This window comes from Schistocerca piceifrons, chromosome X (genome assembly GCF_021461385.2).
Source record: "Schistocerca piceifrons isolate TAMUIC-IGC-003096 chromosome X, iqSchPice1.1, whole genome shotgun sequence".
In the NCBI taxonomy this organism is placed as follows: Eukaryota; Metazoa; Arthropoda; class Insecta; order Orthoptera; family Acrididae; genus Schistocerca; species Schistocerca piceifrons.
The window spans coordinates 530572209-530594490 of NC_060149.1; the positions used below are offsets into that span (position 1 = coordinate 530572209).

General features: G+C 39.9%; 1 long non-coding RNA gene and 1 pseudogene across 1 annotated transcript in view; both read right to left on the bottom strand.

Moving 5' to 3' along the window:
- Positions 1–16403, bottom strand: part of LOC124721913 — a 38564-nt gene extending 22161 nt beyond the window's left edge. Inside the window, exons 1-3 of the long non-coding RNA XR_007006408.1 lie at positions 16200–16403; positions 13063–13259; positions 12793–12972 (exon numbers count right to left, since the gene is read on the bottom strand). This is a non-coding gene — a long non-coding RNA (uncharacterized LOC124721913). The remainder of the gene's footprint in view (positions 1–12792; positions 12973–13062; positions 13260–16199) is intronic.
- A 1042-nt stretch (positions 16404–17445) lies between these two features.
- LOC124722490 lies at positions 17446–22014 on the bottom strand (annotated as a pseudogene).
- Positions 22015–22282: the final 268 nt, after the last annotated feature.

Below are 22282 nucleotides of genomic sequence, written 5' to 3' on the forward strand. Positions count from 1 at the left end.
CCGACACTATCTGTGCAGTCCCCTACCATGAGGTAACCGGAGACAAAATAATTTCGAAGTACCAACCATACATTCCTGTCTGTCCCTTCAAAAGAAATCACATGCAAGACACCTCAACTTAAATCTCCACACGCAAGTCTCATTTGATTGATTCATCGAGATCAAACACCCCCCTGCCACACTATCTGTGCAGTCTCCAACCATGAGGGAACCGGAGACAATCTAATTTCAAATTACTATCACATATTCCTGACTGGCCCTTCTAAAGAAATCACATGCAAGGCACTTCAACTTAAATCTCCAAATGCAAGTCTCATGTGATTCAGATCAAACACCTTCCTCCCACACTATCTGTGCAGTTTCTGACCATGAGGTAAATGGAGAGAATTTAATTTCGAAGTACTCACCATATATTCGTTTTCGTCCATTCAAAAGATTCCATATGCAAGAAACCTCAACTTAAATCTGCACACACAAGACTCATCCGATTCAGATCACACACACTTCTTCCAGACTACTGTGTAGTCACCGACGATGTAGCCATGGGAGGCAATGGAATTTTGAAGTACTCACTATATATTCGTTTTTGTCCGTTCAAAAGAAATCACACACAAGAAACCTCAACTTAAATCTCTACACACAAGTCTCATCTGATTCATATCAAACACCTTCCTCCCACACTATCTGTGCAGTCTCCAATCATGAGGTAACTGGATACAATTTAATTTTGAAGTACTAGCCATATATTCCTGTCTGTCTCTTCAAAAGAAGTCACACGCAAGAAACCTCAACTTAAACCTCCACACGCAAGTCTCATCTGATTCAGATCAAACACCCTCCTCCGACACTATCTGTGCAGTCCCCTACCATGAGGTAACCGGAGACAAAATAATTTCGAAGTACCAACCATACATTCCTGTCTGTCCCTTCAAAAGAAATCACATGCAAGACACCTCAACATAATCTCCACACGCAAGTCTCATCTGATTCAGATCAAACACCCTCCTCCGACACTATCTGTGCAGTCCCCTACCATGAGGTAACCGGAGACAAAATAATTTCGAAGTACCAACCATACATTCCTGTCTGTCCCTTCAAAAGAAATCACATGCAAGACACCTCAACATAATCTCCACACGCAAGTCTCATCTGATTCAGATCAAACACCCTCCTCCGACACTATCTGTGCAGTCCCCTACCATGAGGTAACCGGAGACAAAATAATTTCGAAGTACCAACCATACATTCCTGTCTGTCCCTTCAAAAGAAATCACATGCAAGACACCTCAACTTAAATCTCCACACGCAAGTCTCATCTGATACAGATCAAACACCCTCCTCCCACACTATCTGTGCAGTCTCCGACCATGAGGCCATGGGAAGCAATGGAATTTTCAAGTACTCACTATATATTCGTTTTTGTCCATTCAAAAGACTTCACATGCAAGAAATCTCAACGTAAATCTGCACACACAAGACTCATCTGATTCAGATCAAACACGCTTCTTCCAGACTACTGTGTAGTCACCGACGATGAGGCCATGGGAGGCAATGGAATTTTGAAGTACTCACTATACATTCGTTTTTGTCCGTTCAAAATAAATCACACGCAAGAAACCTCAACTTAAATCTCCACACGCAAGTCTCATCTGATACAGTTCAACCACTCTCCACCCACTCTACGTGTGCAGTCACCGATGATGAGGTAATGGGAGGCAATGGAATTTTGAAGTACTCACTATATATTCGTTTTTGACCTTGAAAGAAATCACATGCAAGAACTCTCAACTTAAATCTCCACATCCAAGTCTCATTTGATTCAGATCAAACACGCTTCTCCAACACTACCTCTGCAGTCACCGACAATGAGGTCACGTGAGACAATGGAATTTCGAAGTACTCATCATAAATCGTGTTTGTCTTTTCAAAAGAAATCATATGCAAGACACCTCAACTTAAATCTCCACACGCAAGTCTCATCTGATTCAGATCAAACACCCTCCTCCCACACTATCTGTGCAGTCTCCGACCATGCGGTAACCGGAGACAATTTAATTTCCAAGTACTAATCATATATTCCTGCCTGCCCCTTCAAAAAAAATCACATGCAAGACACCTCAACTTAAATCTCCACATCCAAGTCTCATCTGATTGAGATCAAACACGCTTCCCCAACACTACCTCTGCAGTCACCGACAATAAGGTCACGTGAGACAATGGAATTTCGAAGTACTCATCATAAATCGTGTTTTACTTTTCAAAAGAAATCATATGCAAGACACCTCAACTTAAATCTCCACACGCAAGTCTCATCTGATTCAGATCAACCTTGCTCCTCCCACACAACCTGTGCAGTCACCGATAATGAGGTAATGGGAGGCAATGGAATTTTGAAGTGCTCAGTATATATTCGTTTTTGACCCTTAAAGAAATCACATGCAAGAAACCTCAACTTAAATCTCCACACGCAAGTCTCATCTGATTCACATCAAACACCTTCCTCCCACACTATCTGTGCAGTCTCCGATCATGAGGTAACTGGATACAATTTAATTTTGAAGTACTAGCAATATATTCCTGTCTGTCTCTTCAAAAGAAATCACATGCAAGAAACCTCAACTTAAATCTCCACACGCAAGTCTCATCTGATTCAGATCAAACACGCTTCTCCAACACTACCTCTGCAGCCACCGACAATGAGGTCACGTGAGACAATGGAATTTCAAAGTACTCACCATATATCGTGTTTGTCTTTTCAAAATAAATCAAATGCAAGACACCTCAACATAATCTCCACACGCAAGTCTCATCTGATTCAGATCAAACACCCTCCTCCGACACTATCTGTGCAGTCCCCTACCATGAGGTAACCGGAGACAAAATAATTTCGAAGTACCAACCATACATTCCTGTCTGTCCCTTCAAAAGAAATCACATGCAAGACAACTCAACTTAAATCTCCACACGCAAGTCTCATCTGATTCAGATCAAACACCCTCCTCCCACACTATCTGTGCAGTATCCAACCATTAGTTCAAGGGAGGCAATGGAATTTCGAAGTACTCACTATATATTCGTTTTCTACCCTTAAAGAAATCACATGCAAGAAACCTCAATTTAAATCTCCACACGCAAGTCTCCTCAGATTCAGGTTAAACTAGATTCTCCCACACAACCTGCGCAGTCACTGACGATGAGGTCACATGAGACAATGGAATTTCGAAGTATTCACCATATATCTTGTTGTCTTTTCAAAAGAAATCATATGCAAGACACCTCAACTTAAATCTCCACACGCAAGTCTCATTTGATACAGATCAAACACACTCCTCCCACACTATCTGTGCAGTCTCTGTCCATGAGGCCATGGGAAGCAATGGAATTTTGAAGTACTCACTATATATTCGTTTTCGTCCATTCAAAAGACATCACATGCAAGAAACCTCAACTTAAATCTGCACACACAAGACTCATCTGATTCAGATCAAACATGCTTCTTCCAGACTACTGTGCAGTCACCGATGATGAGGCCATGGGAGGCAATGGAATTTTGAAGTACTCAATATATATTCGTTTTTGTCCGTTCAAAAGAAATCACATGCAAGAAACCTCAACTTAAATCTCTACACACAAGTCTCATCTGATTCACATCAAACACCTTCCTCCCACACTATCTGTGCAATCTCACATAATGAGGCAACTGGATACAATTTAATTTTGAAGTACTAGCCGTATATTCCTGTCTGTCTCTTCAAAAGAAATCACACGCAAGAAACCTCAACTTAAATCTCCACACGCAAGTCTCATCTGATACAGATCAACCACTCTCCTCCCACTCTACCTGTGCAGTCACCGATGATGAGGTAATGGGAGGCAATGGAATTTTGAAGTACTCACTATATATTCGTTTTTGTCCGTTCAAAATAAATCACACGCGAGAAACCTCAACTTAATACTCCACACACAAGTCTCATCTGATTCACATCAAACACCTTCCTCCCACACTATCTGTGCAGTCTCCGAGCATGAGGTAACTGGATACAATTTAATTTAGAAGTACTAACCATATATTCATGTCTGTCCCTTCTAAAGAAATCACATGCAAGAAACCTCAACTTAAATCTCCACACGCAAGTCTCATCTGATTCAGATCAAACACGCTTCTTCCACACTACTGTGCAGTCACCGACGATGAAACCATGGGAGGCAATGGAATTTTGAAGTACTCACTATATATTCATTTTTGTCCCTTCAAAAGAAATCACACGCAAGATACCTCAACTTGAATCTCCACCCTCAAGTCTCATCTGATTCAGATCAAACACCATCCTCCCACACTATCCGTGCAGTCACCGACGATGAGGTCACGTGAGACAATGGAATTTCGAAGTACTCATCATATATCGTGTTAGTTTTTTCAAAAGAAATCATATGCAAGGCACCTCAACTTAAATCTCCACACGCAAGTCTCATCTGATTCAGATCAAACACTTTCCTCCCACACTATGTATGCAGTGTCCGACCATGAGGTAACCGGATACAATTTAATTTCGAAGTACTCACCATTTATTCCTGTCTGTCCCTTCAAAAGAAAACACATGCAAGACACCTCTTATCTCCACTTGCAAGTCTCATCTGATTCAGATCAAACACACTTCTCCCACACTATTGTGCAGTCACCGACGATGAGGCCATGGGAGGGAATGGAATTTTGAAGTACTCACTATATATTCGTTTTTGTCCCTTCAAAAGAAATCACATGCAAGAAACCTCAACTTAAAACTCCACACGCAAGTCTCATCTGATTCAGGTCAAACACACGTCTCCCATACTACGTGTGCAGTCACCGACGATGAGTTCATGTGAGACAATGGAATTTTGAAGTACTCATCATATATCGTGTTTGTCTTTTCAAAAGAAATCATATGCAACACACCACAACTTAAATCTCCACAGGCAAGTCTCATGTGATTCAGATCAAACAGCCTCCTCCCACACCTTCTGTGCAGTCTCCGACCATGAGGCCATGGGAGGCGATGGAATTTTGAAGTACTCACTATATATTTGTTTTTCTCCCTTCAAAAGAAATCACACGCAAGAAACCTCAACTTAAATCTCCACACGCAAGTCTCATCTGATTCAGATCAAACACTTTCCTCCCACACTATCTATGCAGTGTCCGACCATGAGGTAACCGGATACAATTTAATTTCGAAGTACTCACCATTTATTCCTGTCTGTCCCTTCAAAAGAAAACACATGCAAGACACCTCTTATCTCCACATGCAAGTCTCATCTGATTCAGATCAAACACGCTTCTCCCACACTACTGTGCAGTCACCGACAATGAGGCCATGGGAGGCAATGGAATTTTGAAGTACTCACTATATATTCGTTTTTGTCCGTTCAAAAGAAATCACACGCAAGAAACCTCAACTTATATCTCCACACGCAAGTACCATCTGATTCAGATCAAATACGCTCCTCCCCCACTATCTGTGCAGTCTCCGACCATGAGGTCACTTGAGTCAATGGAAATTCAAAGTACCGACCATTTATACATGCTTATCTGTTCAAAAGAAATCACATGCAAGCCTCATCTGAATTTGGATCAAGCACACACTGTCCACACTGTCTGTGCAGCCAGTGATTTTAACATCACCGAAAACAATGGAATTTCAAATCAGTAATGCTGCCTGCTTGTTCGTTTAAAAGAAATCACACGCAAGTAACCTCAACTTAATTCTACACCTCACTCATATGTAATTTAAACTTCAATCATGCATTAGCAAGCCTGGTTACAAAACATACACAGTGTGTTAGACAGAGGTGCATTGTTTCAACTTGTTCCTACTGAGTTTTCCAACATAATTTAAAAAAAAAAAAATATCACACTCTCACATTCTTGCAATATTTCCTAAATGGGACCAGATCAGTGTGAGATCTGAACTAAGTATAAAATATACAGTACCCTCACCAACAGCAAAATTAGTGGAGCAGGTACTGAAGTATGAAGGTAGCAAGGCAGATCCCCAGACCAGTCCACTACTGTAAGTTGTGGGAGCAGAAGGACATTCAAACATCCGTGGTTTACCACACCTGTGAAACTATACACATTTTGGACCCCACACTTTTGCTTTGCTATCCATAGAAGAAAATTCAGGCTGGCAACAGCTTGAGACTGCCTTAATGTATTCACTGAGGCAACGAGGACACTTTAAGATCATCAAGGATGTGCACTGAAAAATAAAACAACAAAGTTTTTCCATCATCCATAGCTAACATGTGAAACTTCTGAAATATAATGAAATTATGTGCACAAATCATGACCTGATGCTCCAGCTGCAGTGAATGAAAACGTAATGCGAAGCCCTTCCAAATTATATTTGCATCCAGCTAACATTAACTCAAATTATATTCTGTACTGAAACATTTAGATCATTGCTGATTTCATTCACGATGTTCCTTGTTTGTGGTGAACATGCACTTTTTATGACTCAATTCTATATCACTACAAATGTATTTCCTATTATAACCATTCAATGTATCACATATATGATGAGTGAAACAAATTTTTGACACACTTCTATATCCCTAGGAGTGAGTTTCCTATTACTACCATTCAATGTAACATTATATGACGAGGGAAACAAATCTCACCACATTGAGTGTTTTCTTCCACATTTTAACACAGATGGTTCATGGTACATGACAACATAATAAAGATGACATATTTTGTTTTAATAAAACCCACTCCCAGCCTCCCTCCTGATGCACACAATTGTATTTTATAAATGCCCAAGATATTTCATGTACACATTTATTGTGAAAGTAACTATCAAATGTTTCATGTGATGTTCACACTGTTTCACTGGCATTGTTCCTCACCACTGGAGTCAAACAAAAAAAGTGATGATAACTTCACTTCTGGACCAGTCAACTGCTGTTAGTCTTTGGCCTATTTATTTCCAACACAACAAGAAATCTGACACACACCACTGATTATTCTGCCCACTGTCACACAACACATTATTTCTCCGTGTGTCATTCACTTCTGGTGCGTTACAAGTGAAAGTAAAGACACTGTCTCTTACATAACCTGTTCAAAACATTGAAGCTCACCATTTCAATGAACTCACCATCACAATGTTGAAAATCTTCATTTAACCACAGTTCGATCTGTCTTCTGTAACTCTTCTCTGACAGACCGTAAATGAAGGTTCCACAGTTCATGTGGTTAACATATTAAAAATGATTTGAAGTCACAGCTTTATGAAGTCTACAAAATTAACACACACTTAATAAACTCAAAAAACTGTGGCACAGCATGAAGGGAGACAACTATTATCAACCTTATTAGTACTGACTAGTCTGCAGTCATGTGTGAAGATTATACGTTTTCACAATTTTTTACTCACTTTGGCGTTTATTAATGCACAACACACTCGCTTAGAATACACACTGAGCTGTTTCTGCATCCTTTGACTACAAACGAAATTCAGCCACCATCAGAAGGAGCTTCAGGTCTATTAACATCACTGACACATGTGGCTTTTTGCTAATAGCTGACTGTCTAAGGTCTATGTGCACAGTTCCATTATGCACTTTGTGTATGTAATGGGAATAGCACATTTCACCACAACTATCTCCTCAAATCACGTTTATAAAGTGCACATATAACGGGAGAAAATTGAATGTCCCTGCGTGCACCATACAGAAAATAGTGAAATATCAGTGGATGGAAATTCTGAGTGAAAAATCTGTAGCTAATTGATGTACATTTCTTAACTAAATGGGCATACACTGGGAATTCCATAATCAAAATCACTGGTAGACCTCCCGCTTACTCACCTCAGTACTAAATTCTATTTATGTATTCATGTCTACCTAATTCCTCCTTCAAAATCACCTCTAAAAAAATTCACATTGCACTATTTACCACTTCCATCAACTCAAGCCAACTGGTTATTTGGAGGTTTCACTCAGATTAGTAACAGCATTCCTATCCACTGTATCATATACTAAGAATATGTTTTTTATCTAGTTACTGTCGTGTTACACATATGAATCGCACACAACATCCCACATGAACTACTGAACAATTTTTCTTTACACTATGCAACACAACTTCACTATATAATATCGCACCAGTTTTAACACTGCCACCTCACAAGCTTCTTCACATATCAACAAGGTGTCACAAGTGATTCGTTCATCACATCAAATCACCAACTGCACTGTTCACTACATTACTGAGCACAGCACTGCAACCACTCTGGGATACCCCAAGTGAAAATAACTGAACCTGATACTGCAGAAACTTAGACAACAGCATGTCTTTCAAGACCTTACCACCAATGGCATAAGAAAGCCTGTTTTAATTTTGATCAGTGATTCCCCTCAATTCATTTTGTTAAACATACAATTACATTAATCTGACACTTCTTACATTTCACTCTATTACAAGAAAAAATGCACTTGCTCCCCGATCCCTAATTGTTAAAGTAAAAGCATAGGATTCACATCACAACACCAGGCAAGACAGAGAGAAACGAGTACTCAATAAAGCACGTTATTAATTGCTCTCACAAAAAAAAAACACTGTTGCAGTTTAGACATCATTGTTGAGACAAAAAAAATCCCACTTCTTCCAATCAGCTGCGAGTTAATCTGCACTGCAGCAGTTACCACTCCTCACACACCAATTCACCAATTGATGGTAGTTTTGAATGATCCTCTCTTGTATTACATCTAAAATTTCAAGCAAACCTCCATTCTCTTGACAATCATTAGAAATATCACATGCTTCACAACAAAATTAAAGTTTGGTGATAGACCTAAAACACACACACACACACACACACACACACACACACACACACACACACACCTGAATGGATTCTTCACGATCAGACGAAGGAAGTAGTAGTACTTTCTCAGTTGGTTGATTATCTGCTTTGAGTATACCCCTCGTTACATCAGATGAAACTGTCACCTTTCAACCTAACATGGGCCTGAAGCTATGCTATAGATCTCTATGTCGCCAAATCTTTTTGCATACATATTTATTGGCTTTGTTAACTTACAACCAAACTGTCAGTTTTCTACCTTATCTAGACTTCAGGTTGTATAAACTATCAGTCTGTAACCATAACACACTCCTAAAACCAAGAAATTTTGGCAAAATCTTTCTGTTTGCACATTTATGAAGTCCCACAACACCACCACCAGCATACCGTTCACACTTCAACTACATAGATGTGTAAAATTCAGAATGTATAGCAACACTTGTTATGTTCTTGCAGTTAACCTGTGGTTGCTTCCAATATTACATATGACTATGTAAATACTAGGTTTCTTTAACATTCAAAACTGTAGCAACTGCTTCACAAATAAAACACTTCACTGTCATGTAGTTTGTAGCTAACAGCACGACGTATTACACACTCTCTGAAGAAGACTACCTACTGTACCGTATATTGTTACACACACACATCCCAACTATTCACAAACTATCATATCACGAAATTTTCAAGCCACATTGCATCACTGTTTCTCCTTTTCACCATGTTACTGAAAGACTGGAACCACTGAAACATTCAATAGCATTTTCCAAACTCACAACCAAACTGTCACATTTCAACCAAATGTTGACTTTAGTCAATGCTACAGATCACTCTGTCACCACCATCTACATTCCAAAAACTAATGTAGACATTAGAAGATATTGTCAGTGTTTTGTTCTCTCTCTGTCTGCACTTACACGCCAGATGCCACAACACCATTAAGTCGCAGTGTGAAGCCAATATCCAGTATCAACACATTCAGGTTCCCTCAAGTATTGAACTCTGCATGCAGTGAATGAAAATAATTTTTCAACCTACTGCACCAAAACAAATTTCTTTCTCTGTTTCACTTCACTTCACAGAATATAATGTTTCTTTTTTTAATTATTATTATTTCTTACAGTGTTGACTGTTCCAAGAACTATTTTACAGCGGATCCTACTACACACTCTTGCCTTTAAATCAAGTGAACCACGCATAACACACTTAACACTCCAAATACTAAACTCCGATATCAAACTGCTGTAATATCACAATTTTGTCTTCACAGGAAATTTTGTTCTTGGTTTTCACTGCCTTCCTCCTCATACAATGACTTGAACAATGAATCATCTGACTGAATTAGCAGCATCTCAAACAGTTTTGTGTTTGTTTATACTTAGCACTTGCAACAGTTTACTTTTGTCCCTCAAATTTTACCTGTGACTGACACTGTTATGCTAACTGTAAGGTATGGACACTGAACTATAGATTTGAGTCACGCGGTTTTGGTATCTCGACATATACATGAATACACTTTCAGATTCCTAAGGCAGTAAATGAGTACCATTGATAATGGCTGGAATGTCCTAAGCCACAATACTACAGGAAGTAATAATCTTCAAAGTGTTGCATCACATACCTGCTTGTCCATTTTGGGCAACTGTAAAAGTAGGTAATTTTAACCTTTTTCCCAGTAGTAAAAAAGAAATAAATCATACACCACTGAAGCAGTTGCCTGTAACATTTATTCACTGATTGTTTTGCTCATTATGCTGGAGCAAATTTAAATTTACAATTAATTTTAGAGAACAGTCAGTGGAAGTACGATTCATTTCCTCTGACACACACACACACACACACACACACACACACACACACACACACACAATTCACTTAGCCCACACTGACCATAGTTTAATACCATCTACTGTCTTGGTGCAATAGGCTGCAATCCTTTTGGCATGGCTCTAAGTGAAATCAATGCATCATGGTATCCCACAATTTGTAATACCTAAATAAATAACAGGATAACCTTGGCTGAAATGGCAATGAACCAGTGACTCGCTACTAGCAAAGCGTGGTGGAATTTTGTATCTTCCTAAAGAGGTTGAAAAAGGACAGGAACATTTCAAGATAAACGAAAGGTGTAGGACAACAGGACTCAGCAAATATACTCTAACTAATCTTCAGTAAAGAAACAACGCATGTTTGATCTATAACCCTGATTACCGCCACCTATCACCAACTCGAAAGTACAAATGCATTACATGCAACTGTTTGTCATTTGCCACATATTTTGAACCATGATGAGATAAGGCAATGCTATTTACCTTTGTTATTAGCTCCAACAAGTTTTTAACTCCATTCTCTTGCTTAACACATACTGTAAGTTTCACTTCACTAACTTTCACATCCAATTTCTTTTGGCATTTCACGCCAAAAATTATACTTACCAAAAGATATGAATTAGAAGTGTTTGCTTTACATAGTAAACAAATGGCACTATCTTTTTAACTCCATTCTCTTGCTTACCACATACTGAAAGTTTCACTTCACTAAGTTTCACATCCAATTTCTTTTGGCATTTCATGCCAAAAATTATACTTACCAAAAGACATGAATTAGCAGTGATTGCTTTACATAGTAAACAAATGGCACTATCTCAACGATTGGTTAATTACCTGTAACATGTAAGTCTGCACAAATGACCACGATCACCACAACCACAACCACTGCCACCACCACCACCACCACCACCACCACCAAAAACAACACAAAAATAGAGGCTGTTGTTTAACCCAAAGACCACTTCACAGAACAAATTTTTTACTCACTATGAAGCAACACAAATTCTTCCAGGTACTCCAGTGTTGTATCACTACTTACCTCAGAAGATTTGTTGACACATTGTAATATTTGCATTTGGTTTAACTCATCATGTTTCAAAATAGTTTTTGGCTCTACACCTCTGATATTTCATGTGGTTCACACATGTTGCACCTGCAGCTCATTAACACTGTACCTATTATTTAATGTGTTGATATCTCAAATTAATCCTCATAATAGTCATAGAGTTTGAAATATATTTTCTGAACAAGCTCCATGAGGGCTGCTGTCTCTGAAGTATTTGTCAACAGTTATCCCCACAGCACAAAGTTCAGACTAGAATATCTCACAACATGCTGCTTCTACATACTTATTACCCTGCTATTAAATCCACTGAGTATCTATGTTTCCTGAAGACATATATTTACCTACTCCACAGCAATAAATCGTGTCCTATTGTATTAAAACATACTTAGCTCTGACACTGTATGGAAAATAAACAGAACCACGACCCACAAAAGTGAAGTTGGGAAGGTGCAGAGGGATGAAGGAGAGGGAGGGATGATTGCTGGTGGTCTTGATTTGCCTTGGTAAGTTGGAGTTGCCAAAATCTGTATGGTAAGGACCTGGACTATTAACGAAAAATTCCCTGACGATTCACTTAACTTGGACCATTCAGTGTTACAGTCAAATTTCTTATAATAATGCAAGACATTTTAATTACACAATGTACCTCAAAAGCCACTGGTTTTCGGTACTAACAGCTGTTTTGCTCGGATGGGAAAGTGAGTGACTATACAACCACCTCAATTGCCTTGTTTCATCAAGTACACCAAATTGAGAACAAAATCATTACATTACAGCTCACCACATTTAATCAGTTTATTGCTCTTTTTGTCCAATTTTCATCTTTCACTTATTGAATTTGAACTGTAATTATCTCCACTTTGTCTAATTTGTAATGCAGTATCACTTCTGCAACATAAGCATGCTCATACTACCATGTAACAGGCTCAGATTTCTTAATTGTTTTAACTGTAAAGTTTTCAAAAGGGGGGGGGGGGGGGGTAGTATTCTGACTGTTGTGGTATTTTTTGAAAAATTTAGAAAAGACTTTTTCATCAAAGATGTAACTTACCACTCTGCAACACACGAACGTGTATTCCAAATCATACAATTTTCTTTTTACTATCTGAAAGTTCACTCTCATCAACTTGGTCACGCAGACTTGCAGGCGGAATAGTTTCATGTTCTTAAAATCAGATCTTACTGATAACCACATATTTTTACACTCCACTCTACGCGTCTGGTCAAGCAGCTACGGGAAAGAAAACCATCATATTATTTTGCAAAATGACACATTCCCGATGTACATACAGTATATACATAAATGTTTGTAGTTACTAACACAAGAACTTCAGTGGTTCTCCATGGCACACTATGCGTAACACCTGGACTTAAGCCGTTAGGGCCTGTTCCAGCTCCTTATTGGTCTGTCATCTTTTCCTCCAACTGGGGGAGGAGGAATTCCGTCTTCATCAAGCTACTTCTTTGTATTTTCAAATACTCACCACACCGTAGCATTTACTACTTGTCTTTTCATGCCTGAAAACAAATTTTCATAGTTTAACTACAGTAAAAAGTCCTCTTTCTTATCTGATTAGACAAATATAAATCTTTAATGCCTTTCCTTCTGACAACATAACCCTCTAAACAAAAATTCATAATTATCAAACCATTCCTAGGTAAAACTAAACTTCTTTTATCCATGTATGTATCTACTTATGCACCTAACGTTTGTGCCGTATGTTACTATGCCTATTTAACTAAAGTACTAGTATTTAATAGTTTTAGAAAATCAGCCAAGTTGTTTCACTAGCTTTTATTTTATCTGTATTTATGTATATATTTTATAATGTAATCAAGCAGAATAATGCTTCTGTTATAAAGATGTGTTGATACGAATGGTAAGATTTTGTACATGATGTAAATACATAATAATTTATACTGTTTTGTAGTTTGAGAAGTCCAATATCATGAATTTAATAATACAAGCACTAAATAAATAAAATAAATACACACATGTTGATCCATTACGAGAAGACCTCATGCCAAAAGTGTGTAGTACTGCAAAAACAAGATCAGACACTAACAACTCTTTCTATGTTCTCTCCCAAGTAATCAGCCAATAATTACTCCGTGTGGGTTATTGTAATTCCATAGTAAAACTGCTGCGTTTAGCTTGCAATGAGTGTTTACAATACCAGTCTAACATATCAACCCAATTAGACTTAGTTCACTTTACATTTGCTTAAGATTACAATTCTACAAGTTTTTTGTTGCATTTAATTCCACTGTCCACCACAATGTTACAATGACTGTAGCTGCCTCTAGAATTAGTTTCAATTTACACCAGTCACTGTTTTTTCAGTGGAAATTATAAATAAATTTTACAAGATAAACCACATTAAAAAAAGTATTTATTGAGGACTCTAGCCACAATGATTTATCTAGAGCCTTTACTGGCAGTAGAGACTTATGTTCAGACCAAAATACAATACTCTGAACTTATAGTTTCTCAAATTCGTTCACAAACAAAAGTCTCTTTTTCAATGTGGTTTAATGGACAGTTTCCATTTGTGAGATAATTTTTGTTGGTCACTTGTGGGCATCTAACATTGAGATTACTAGGAAATAACTATTAGAAAAACATATAGGTTATTTGCAATGAAAAACAGTGAACAAAATTTGTATGCAGCCTAGTGTGAAATCCAGTTCTCATCTTCTACCTGTGAAGGATAAAGTTTGAGGAATTCATAAGCAAGTTGCAAGTTTATCTGTTTCTATGTGGGAGTGTTACGATTATGGTCAAGTGCCTTTAATGAGCACTACTTGAATGTTTGCATTCTTGGGAAATATTGTTTCTTTAGTTATAAATTGAGCCAGCAGTAATAATAATAATAATTATTATTATTATTTTATTGTCATTCGGCCATTACAGCAATAGACAACGTCATATACATACTAAAATACAATTAATAGTCTGAAAGAAACAACAGGTTTCTTGTTAACATTATAGTATTATATTACAGTTGATAAATTCTCTTATGTCATAGAATGGGTGGAGGACTAGCCAGTCATGAATTGTTTGTTTGAATAATTGTTCAGGTAATTCTTGAACAGATTGAGGAAGATTATTAAATAATTTGTACCCCATGATTTTGTAGCTGTTGAGTGACTTTGACAACCTGTGGTAAGGAATATAGAGGCACCTATTCCTTCTTGTATTGTGGCTGTGTACATTTTCTCTGGTTTTTGTTTCTGGAAATTTCTTCTTCGTATAAATTAGAACATAGTATATGTACAAGTTTATAACAGTCATGATTTTCTGTTCACAGAACAATGGTTTACAGTGTGCCTTATATGCAGAACCAGTAATTATCCTAATAGCTTTTTTTTTGCAGTATTAATGTATCATGTACACAGCTAGAGTCCCCCCACAAAATAATTCCATATGATATTATACTCTGAAGGAATGAAAAATAGGATGTTCTAACATATTTTTCAGGAACACAATCCATAAGTCGCCTTAACAGGTAAATAACTCTTGACAATTTACCACTAATATATTCTACATGTTGACCCCAAGATAATTTATCATCAATGTATATATTGCAGAAGAATACTGAAATGATGCTATAGTCTCCAATTTACGTTTTAAGTAATGATTACAAGACTATGCTAAGGGCAAATATGAAGATAGATGTATGCTTATTTTAATTTCATTACATTGCAGCACGCAGAGGAAAGAGTGATGGTGCAAATGAGATGCAAGTCCACATGTAAATACAAAGTATGTGCTTTCACATAAGACATCTTACATTTTTGCTGGGTTCCATGACCCAATAGAAAAATGTGATTTATACCTCCAAAGAAACGTATTAAGTTAGTATCTTCAAAACATTTCTTTTTTGGGTGGAGGGGGGGGGGGGGGCACTAGAGTCTACATGTTAGGTAATAGATATGATAAACCAAATGACAGATTAAGACAATATGGTACACACAATTCTTCGAGATATGGTGACATCAACGATTATGTTGACACAAGGATAAAACAGCTGTAGCTTTTACACAGTTGACTTAGGGCAACGTTGTATTTATACAAAGTTTGGCACAAGTTTGCAGTGCTACAGATTTTTTATAACCTTTCACTCGACAGCTCATGCTATTAGAAACTGTTCCACTAACAACAACTTATTACACGAATATTGGTGACGAATATTGGTTTACAAGTACCTTTACTAGTAGCTTAAAAGAATACGAATACTTTACTAATAAAGCAGCATCAAAAAAATCTTAAGCTAGAAAACGTATAGGACGGAATTGCGTGAGATAGGTTATACTTACAGGGTAGCAATACAGAACAAACAATAATAATCTTCTGGGTTAAAAAATTAAAAGGGCATACACATTAAATTATATGGGTTCGGTTTTAATAAACAGAGGTAATACAGTACGTCTCTTACAAAACTGAAGGATCCATACCGAATTAGTTCTCCTTGAAGACAAGGCAACTTCCACTTCACTTTTGCGATATTTGCACCGATAAATAATACTGCTGTTATATTTCTGGCTCGTACTTGACTTCGAAAATCGCCTAACATTTCCGAAACAACGCTTACTTCACTCTCTAAAAGCTCAGTACACAGAAGACTTCTCAACGGATGCTGCAGCCGTCGTCACGGAACCAACGACTATCACAGCTTATTGATCACACAGCAAACATCAATAGGCATCCACCGACCTTGAACTGAAGTTCCCCGGTCCAGCCTGGACTTGCACCAGAGCCACCTAGTAGGTCGCTACGTTACGAAAAGAGAACGATAGCGACCAGTGGTGCCATCAATAGGGTGAAACCTGTTGCGGTCTTCTGATAACATGACCTAGGTTCGTTGCCAGGTCACTTTGAGTGCAGCAAGTTTTGTGGTAACGTTTTATTAACATTCACGGGAACAGGCAAATAATTGTCGTGTTTTCATGTTAATGCCCAAATCAGTCATGTTAGAACGGTCTGATGCCGCTTTTCCCATTGTCAGTTCTTTTACACAAGTGGCGTCTGAAAATCAGCTGTTCCGGTTTCTGATTTAGTCAGCACAATGGCTGTTTCTCTTCAATATTCTCCACATCTACAAAATCCTGATCCGCCCCATCCACCGCTCTTTAGATGTTACACGGATCTCCAACCCACCGAATTTATATAAGACCCTCCAGATCCTTTAACACCATGCACTCTGTCTTGCTTTCTACATCTGTTTACCTTCCATCACCAGGATCCTCTACTATCCTGTCAATTTCCCACCCCTCCTCAGCCAAATCGAACACCTCCACAACTCCTATACTATCCGCAAACTAGATACCAGTAACCCCATTGTCTCGCCTCTGATCACCAACACTGGTAAGCCACCGGGCCTTCACAAACACATCTCACCATCCCACAGAGTCCATATGCAACCTCAACCCAACTTCAACCAACGCCCTCACCCAGACAATGAGATCCACCCCAATAGTTACCCTCCTACCAACTTTAACCCTTCCCGACCTATCCCACTCCACATCAGGGCTCTATGTTGCCTCTTTTTAAGCTGCTGGATGTTGTTTATGTGTTATATATCAATATACTGAACCAGTAGAATATAAATATTTGATTCTCTTACTTGCAAATCACGATATTTACTGCCTTAATTAAGCTTTCTTGGAACACCAGGACAAAGAATGAAAAATCAGGACATTCTCAACTGATTGGGATGTATGGCAACCCTACACCTGATGTAAGGTGACAACTCAAAAAATACTTATGGGATCAGCACAGTATCTGTATTCTCCAAACCAGACTGAGTAATGCTCTGAATTAAACTTCTCCCAAAATAAGAAACGGATTTACCCTTATCCACATTGAATAGAAATAGTGGAAATCATCCATGTTGAGTGTCTGTTTAGGAAGGGCTTTTAGGGGTTATTTGGCCTTCAGCTCAGAGGTGACAGCCATATCCACCACATCCATTTCCTCTGCAGGGTTGGGCTCCTCTTTTTTCTTGCTTTCATTTTGCTCTGGTTGCAGCTGCTGACCCTTCCATTGATCTTCCTGTCTCTTCTCCTTCTCTGCACTGGCTGGCTGCTGCTCTGCTGCTTGGTGGTAGTTTGGAGTTCAGCAAATTGCTGCAGATCAAGTTGTGTTATCTTCTCACACAGTCTGAATTCACCAATAACAACTTTAACTTGCAGCTGGCTGATGATGATACTGAACTATCTGTTTACATTCTGATATGGCTTTCTAAAGGCAGGGTTCACAACATACTGGTACAGGTGCAGCTTCATGCAGGCGATGCCAGTGTCTTTGAGAGATACAGATTCCCCAACCAGGAGTGTAAGTGCCAAGAATTGAATATTTGGAGGTTCAAGTGCAGCCTTCATATCCTCCTTTGCACACTCCATTACCAGATTGTTTACCACATGATACCAATGCACATGTTCCACATCTACAAGGATCTCCTCAGTATGGATCCATGGAACAAAAAACTAATCTAATCTAAAGAAACACCTACACACAGAAGGTAGAGAGGATTTCACTTTCTGCAAAACCCAGTCACTGCACCATCTGGACACGGTCCGGATTGGACTGATCCCAAAGCCGTGCATTTGCCATTAGTAAGCAATAACATTGTGTTCAGTCAAGCAGTGTCCATCAGATGTTTGAAAAGCTGGAATTTTTCCTGGTGGAAACATCTTTAAAATATGTTTGAGAGTTGTTAGTTTCTCCAAAAACAAAGCAAAGGGCAATTTTCACATTGCTGCCAGCGTATTGTGCCACTATCAACATTTTGTCTCTCTCCATCTGAACAGGTCTCAGGAGACCCAATGGTACTGATCAAGTGCCATGTCATCCTCAGCCTACAGGCATCGCTGGATGCAGATATGGAGAGGTGTGAAGCTAATACTTCACTCTCCCAGCTGTTGTCAGTTTTCATGACCGAAGCTGCTACTTCTCAGTCATGTAGCTCCTCAATTTGCCTCATGAGGACTGAGTGCACACTACTTGCCAACAGCACTTGGCAGACCAGATGCTCACCCATCCACGTGCTAGCCAAGCAGAACAGTGCCTAACTTCAATGATCTAGTGGGAACCAGTGTTACCACTGGGGCAAAGCCATTGGCCCTCAACATTTTATACACTTAAAAATTCTTTGGATAAGTATGTAATGTTCCATAAGTATACAGTGGGCCTTAAAGAGCCATCACAGTGATGGATCTTACTCTTGATGGAGCAGTAGAAAGCACTGGATGGGTGTTGGTCAGACTGCCTCCCTTTTGGTCCTGTGACCCATTCATGTGGTTCAGCCAAGTGGAGGTGGTTTTCCTGAGCCACAACATATGCAGCCTCATCAAATTTGGGCACATCATGAGCCAGCTCAACCAGAACTATGCTGCTGAAGTCTGGGACATAATATCTGCTCCACTGATGCTTTCCTCATACAAAGAGTTAAAGGAGGAGTTGATTCATTGAATTTCATCATCACAAGAACAAATAGTGCATCAGTTGCTGCACCAACAGGAATGCAGCTACAGGAGGCTTTCCCATTTCCTGCACCATCTGCAGAAACTCGCACACTCCAACATGATTCTGGATTATGCGTGCTATGTGGGTGCACAGCATTCCAGAACAAGTGCAAGCAGCACTAGCCACGCAGACCGACATGCAGCTGTTCTTCATTGCAGACTTGGCTGATTGGGTGCAGGACACACTGGCAATGGCACCTAATACCACAGCCGTGGCAGCCTACAACACCATACCCCCCACCTCCACAGCAACATGTGCCTCCCGCAGTCACCACCTTGGCCACTGACCTGAACCACCTAGTTCAGAACTTGGCTACACAAGTGGCAGCACTCAGCATGCAGGTCAACTGGTGGTCGCATTCACAGAGGACAGTAGGCACTATAGTGGTAACCAATTGAGAAATTGCTGATCCAGCTTGTGCAGCTGGCAGTGCAGTACAAGCTGCCATAGTGGTATTCTGCCAATGTCAGATCAGCTGCCAAATGATTTCTCCTGGTACGAGTCCCACCCAAAGCACAGGATGCCATGCTCACACCCAAATGCCAGTTACAACCAGGCTTAGATGCACCTGATGACAGTTTCATATTGAGCATCTCTTCATGGCGGAATGGGCTGGTGGTGTTAGATACCTTGTAGATACAGGTTCTGCCCTCTCAATATTCCCATGAGCTATGCTGAGTGGTTGCAGGACCGCCAAGGTGCTGCCTCCCACCACTGCAAAAAATCTCACTATCAAAACATATGGCACACACCAGCAAAATCTGTATCTCAGACTGTGATGCTTATTTGTGTGGAACTTCGCTGTGTCTGACATCAACAAGCCAATCCTGGGTGCAGATTTCATAAGACACTACCAGCTGCTAGCTGATACCACAAATGTCCAGCTGATAGGTGCAATGAGAAGTTTGAAGATAGTGGAATAGCAGCAGCAAACCGCTTTGTTTAGTGTAAAACCAGTTAAGTGCCATGGACCATACACCAATATCCACAACAAATTTCTTGAGCTCATTTACCCACCTGGTGCTCTGAGGAACATGAAACATTTGACAGGACACCACATCATAACTACACCTGATCCTCACACCTCATGCCATCCATATCGACTTGTGCCCAGTAGGCTTGTTGTAGCAAAGGCTGAGTTTAGGGCCGTGCTGCCACAAGGCATTGCCTGACCATCAAGAAGCCCACGGTCCTCTGCCTTGCACTTAGTCCTCATAAAAGGCAGTTCATGATGCCGATGTAGGAACTGTCGTGCCTTGAATTCACAAACAGTTTCAGACTTATAGTCAGTACTGCACCTTCAGAATTTTAGCCATGCCTTGTTGGGCTCAGTAATATTCAGCAAAATCAACTGTGTGAAGACATTTGTGAAAATTCCTGTGGTGCCTAAAGACATTCAAAAAACTGAAATCACCACTCCATTTTGGCTCTTCGAGAGTATGTATATGACGTTTGGCCTTTGGAATGCTGCCCAGACCTGCAGCATTTCCTGGATGGTGTCTTGCGTGGTTTACCAATTTGTTTCACGTATCTTGATGACATCCTGGTCTTCTCAAAGCCACCTGAACTCCACCACCACCATCTAACAACCATCTTTCAGCATCTGATTGAGGCTGATATTGTTATTAATCCTCTGAAGTGCATATTCAGGGCCACAGAAATAGATTTCCTTGGGCATTTAATCACGCCAAGCAGATCCACACCACTACCTGACAAGATACAGGCATTCTTAAACATGTCACACAGACACATAAAGAATTACACCTCTACGTTGGTATGCTGAACTTTTTTTGGCACCGTCTCCCTAACACTACTGCTGTTCAGAAAATCCTGACAGCAGCTCTACACAGCCCTACCATAAACTGGAGGACTCCTGTGCATTAGAAAGACATAATGGAAGAAAGCTTTGCCAAAACCAAACAGCACCTCACAGATATGATGCTGCTTGCTCACCTAGTGTAGGATGCTGAACTGGCCATGGTTGTGGACACTATCCAGGCTGCCATAGGCACAAAGCTTCAGCAACATGTCGGTGTTAGCTGGCAGCCACTTGGTTTCTTCTCATCGAAGCCATCAATGTCACAATGCACTTGGAGTGCCTATGACCATAAGTTGCTTGTGGTATATGAGTGGTAAAATACTTCTGCCTGTAGATGCCATTCCTTCATTATTGACACTGACCACAAGCCCATTACTCACCCGTTTCTGGTCAACAGCACAAAATTTTTGCTGTGCCAATCCCAGCAGCTGGAGAATGTTTCACAGTTCTCTATAGATATTTGTCATGTTTCCAGAATAGACAATATCATCACCAGCTGTTTGTCCTATGCTTGTGCTGTTGTCTCTCATTCTCTGAACTTTGAGGACATTGCCCAAGAACAGGAGAGTGATGAACACCTGGACAGCCTCTGCCACGACACAGCCAGTGACCTATGACTCAGAATAGTATCCATTCCCAGCTCCAGCCATAAGATTTGGTGAAACATGTCTAGAGGCACACACCACCTGTTTCTCCCAGAGAAATTTCAGTGAAACATTTCTGACCACGTCCATGGACTGTCACACTCCAGTGTCAACAGTACTCTGTCCCTTGCCACTGCACTTTTCGTCTGGCCAGGACTCTGGAAATACTGCTATTAATGGGCACAGTCCTGCACTGCATGTCAACATACCAAAGTTGGGAGGCACATCCATGCACATGCCAGCTCCTTTTTCACTGCGATGATCTGCTTTGCACCTGTCCATGTGGACAACATGAGCCTGCTTCCTCTGTCCCGTGGCAACTAGTACCTACTGCCTACTGATGATGGCAGATTGTTTCACTCATTGGTCAGAGGCAATGACCATAGTGGATGTCACTGCTGAGATCATCATCGCCACCCTTGGTGAAACCTGGGTGGCATGTTTCAGAGGTCCTAGTCATGCCACAACAGACTGATACCACCAGTTTGATTGCATGCTGTTCTCACAAATCAAATCACCCAACTGTGTGGTGTGCAGTTGCACAGAACCA